The sequence below is a fragment of the Oryza sativa genome, chromosome 2 (genome assembly GCF_034140825.1).
Source record: "Oryza sativa Japonica Group chromosome 2, ASM3414082v1".
Classification (NCBI taxonomy): Eukaryota; Viridiplantae; Streptophyta; class Magnoliopsida; order Poales; family Poaceae; genus Oryza; species Oryza sativa.
In genome coordinates, this window is record NC_089036.1 from 6,435,544 (window position 1) to 6,440,295 (window position 4,752).

The following is a 4,752-nucleotide window of genomic DNA, read 5'->3' on the forward strand; positions in this document are numbered from 1 at the left end:
TGCTGAACTCCCGTTCATACTCATCAACGGTCTTGCTTCCCTGTTGGATATTGTTTAACTCATCACTCATCTTGTCCCTAAATGATTATGGATAATACTTAGCTCTGAACTGCTGAAGAAAAACTTCCCAAGTAATAGCACCACGATCAGGGTTCCACGCTTCAACAACTCCATCCCACCAAATGTCCGCCTGACCAGTCAACTAAAAAGGCATGAAAGTAACCTTCTCCTCAGGAGTCATTCTAGATCCCCTCATATACTTCTCCATCTTGCGTAACCAGTCTGCAGCATTAACGGGAGTACCAGACCCATCAAATGTGTCTAAGCGCATGGATGTCCATCTAGTGAGTGTCATCCCCTGAGCAGCTCGAGGAGCATCATCAGAGACAGCAGCTGAGTGGCTACCACCCTCCTCCTCTTCCATGTGCTCATCCTCCATCTGGTTCGAGGATGCTGCCTCATTATGGCGACCTCTACCACGACCTCTTCCACGGCCTCCAGCACGGCCCCTACCACGACCTCCACGATTAGGAATAGGGGATTCAGCAACCGAGTTGTTCCCAACCTCTTCATTATCCTGAGTATTTTCAACTTCTTCATTATGGTGGCCCCTACCACGACCTCTACCTCCGCCTCTCCCGCGGCCTCTGTTAGCCAACCGAACACTCACTCTAGGTGGCATAGCTATATCAAACACAAGCATTTATACGTCATTAGTTTAACAATAGGTTAGACAATGGCATGCAAGGAAACACAATCATACACATATATATGCAGCAGAAACATAAATGCTAGGAATGACCCATGCTCCCATTCCTATTGTGCACCAGTGTGTCAAGTTCTTTTAGATGTTTATATATAACCCAAGTTCTACTCTTATTATTTCCTACCCTAAGAGAAAGTATTTTTTTTAATTGGTTAGGAACTCTAGTTCAAAATTTTATGTTGATTTATATATCTCATTACCCAGTCACTTCCCATGGACCTACCGCCCGCTCTGATACCAACTGTAACACCCCAGGTAACCACGTACATAGAATGCCACACCAAAATACACTCAAAAACTAAGTCCTAAAATTATTAGAAATTTCGGCAGAGTCACCCCTAAAAATACGGACATCACGACAGGCAGTTATAAGAAAGGTCAATACCGATATAAACCACACAATCCAAACCATCCTAGCTCCACAAATCCCATGTGAAAAATAAGGATCAGAACCTTAAATGACCTTTACAAGTTCTATGCAAAACTTATGCTGAGCAAAAATTATAGTCTAAAACTAATTTCAATTGTGTGCAATAATAATGTGTAGTCCAAGGGTGCTACTCCCGCCCCATGCCGATCGATGTCATTAGGTACCTAAAAACCAAATTAAATACAAGAGTGAGTAAAGAATACTCAGCAAGTACAATCTTGAACTAGTAAAACATACGCATGATTTATGCATTAAGAAACCAACATGAAGGGTTGGATTTACTTTATTTTTAAACCAAAGAAGTCAAAAGATAGTAGTTCCCTCCCGGACAGGTGTGAATATCCTCTTAGCATTACCGGTAAGCCGAGCAAGCGTGATCAGCGCTTCTCAAGGATCATGAATAAAGATCCAAATTGCACTCCCATGGCTACGCATGGTTCTTGAATAATGTAAACAGAACATTCGGAATAATGAAACATGAATAACGTCATGAATTTGAATATGGGTCGAAACACGAATAAGTAGCATAACGTCATAGCCATACAATCAGTAATAACAAGCAATTGAATAATAATTATGCAAGTAAAGCCAAACAAAACAACTCAGTTTTGTCCATCACATAAGTCCGTCTTGTACTTGCCTTAACTAATTCGATACTCCGACTCAACTCCTCCAACGTTGGAACCCTCCACACCTGTGGAGCAAAACTACGGATAAACCACTATATTCAACTAACGATGGTTACAAGGGATATTTACTAAAATCGAAACCTAGAACATATAAACCTTTTACCGATTTGTATTAAATAACCTATAGCTGTTCCATTACTGTTTTATGAGTAACTCACAAACCGTCTAACGGAAACTAGCAAATAATACAACTTCGGACATCTAGACAAAATTGTCTACAACTTTCATGTTGAGCACAAAATCAGATTATGCCTCTGAAAATCCCAGATTAAGGAAAAACGAACTGCTGTCTGATTTCCGGACCCGGTCAGCAGTACTGTTTTTGCTGTTTCTCCTAAACCGTTTATCGGAATCGAGTGAAACTAGTACCGTTGGAAAGATATTGACAATGACTACAAACTTTATTTAGGACAACTAACCTGATTCCTGATGGTTTAATACCAGATTTGAAAATACGGTTTCAGCCTAGCGTTCGATATAAAATAAATTCGAAAAAACCGGAAACAGATCGTCTTAAATATAAATTAGAAACAACTATAGACTAAAACGGATTACCTAGCAGTACTAATGTATAAGAAAAACGAAGAATTTGGAAATATTCACCAAATTCCCCAAATTTCCCTTCTTCTATCAAATTTCCCCTTCTTTCCCTCCTTCCTGTTCTTTTCTGCCTTCTCTCCCTCCTTCCTGTTCGTTGCAGGCCAACAGCAGCAGCAGCAGAAACGAATATCGGCAGCAACAGCAAGCCGTGCACCACCAGCAAGGAAGAGATCAGATCGGCAACAGCAGGGTTCGGCAGCAGCAGGGAAATTAACAGAAACAACAGTAGCTCACAAACGACCGGCTGCGGACGACGACGGCTGTGGCGACCGGCGACGGCTGCACCAGCGGCGGCACCGGCGAAGAGAGGAACAGCAGCGGCGGCGGCAGAGCGCAGGAGGTGCGGCGGCTAGGGCTACAGGAGAATCGCTCCTGTTTCTTTTTTTTTCGTTTGTTTTTTTTTGGTTGGTTATATAAAGAGACTAAATAAGATCTAACGGCTCACATCTATTCAATCCTCGGGACTTCGTTCGGACTCCGATTACTATAAATTTATAGTCTATTTTTCACTACTCGGCGAGCTCTACGCATCCACGGTTCCCGATCGCCTATACGAACAATGGTTTAAAAGTTGAACTTTTGCGCGTTTGCTCTAATATTCCGCGAGATATATTAATTTAAAACTCGGGGTATTACAGTTACCGTCGAAACTTTCATCCAAATTGCCATAAATGCCCTTAGTAAATGTTGATAGCGAAATCTAAACAATAGTTCTGAGCAAAATTGGGGCTGACAGGGCCCAATTATCAACACCAGTTTATTTTGCCTCCATAAGCGGTATTAACGCTGGTTTCATCCGACGTGATGCTTATGTGATATTACAATTAGAAAAATAGATCATGAGTCGCACATATTGACGACGCACTCCTTTATCTCCCTATTTCATTCCTCCCCATTCTCCCTCTTCTCTCCAAATGGGCACGCCATGGAGCTCCTCGTGTGGATGGACACACAAAAAAAAACTTGTATAATTAGCTGGTTTTGATGCCATCTAACCTATATCCCAAGCATGCCTCGTAAGGCTTTCTATTTGTAAATGGCTTTTTTTCACCTTTTAAAGTTCCAAAGCTATTGAGTTGATTGAATGAACATTATGCGAAGCATATCATTTGCAATGTTCTATTGGCATACCTATTCATAATTAGAAATCCTTTAGTTTTTTTTTCATTTTTAAAGGTACCTTATTTTCCATTGACAAAATGCTAGTCTGTTTTCTATTCACAAACGGGAAGTCCGTTTGGTTTGGCTCTGTGGCATTGATTAAGTGCAAATGTGTGCAACTGGAAATGGAACAGTGGAGTACAAGCTTTCATCCAAAAATACCTTAAATGCCCTCAATTATTAATAAATTGATAGCCCAATAATTTAAATAGTGCCTAATGAAGTTGTGGAGGAAGGCGAACCAGGCAAGCTGATTATGATGTTATAAACATATAGGGGTGCTAACTTTTTAGCTTACAAAATTTGAGGGTTCAGTATAGTGGGCTGAATTTTTATTCATTTTAAACCAAAAATATAGGTAAGGTTGTAAAAAGAACCCATATTTTTGAACCAATACATGTGCAACCCCTTAGAATTGGATAGGGAGCATTTCGTACAATTTAGTTTGGGTGAGTTTTGATCGGTATTAGAGTTAGAATAAATTAACTACTCAATATCTCACAAGGTAAATTGGCCCTCTTTATAAGAAAATATTGTCTCTATGTATGCTGATGAAACATAACACTGAACTGATGAGAAACAGTACATGTAGTAGGGAGGTAATTTTACCTGTATTGATTATTTCTGAATATCGGCTAACTGTAATAAGATTGTGCTGCCTTTTACTTCTGCCAAAAAAAATAGCTTTGTTGCCTATAGAAGCGTGAATAAGGCATTATATATCTTAAAATAAATATGTCAACACAGCTTAATGTATCACACCACATGGCTGACTAGCATTTCTGATCCAAGATTATCATTATCGGGGTTTCCTCTCTCCCCTGGGTCGGGAGGCGACGACCCAGCCGCCCCCTCTCTTCCACCCCTTTCACTATACTGGAGAACCCCACATCTCTCCCGGTTCGCAACCCCTTTACTCCCGGGTAGCGAACCAGGAGAAGGAATCCGGGACTAAAGATCGCAGTCTTTAGTCCCGGTTCAGATACCCGGGAGTAAATATTTATCTTTAAAGATAGCTGAGCCACGTCCGGTTGATCCCCTTTTCTTTTTTTTTAATTGTTAATTTACTACTGGCAGTTAATCCCTGTATTTTCTCGCATCGGGTG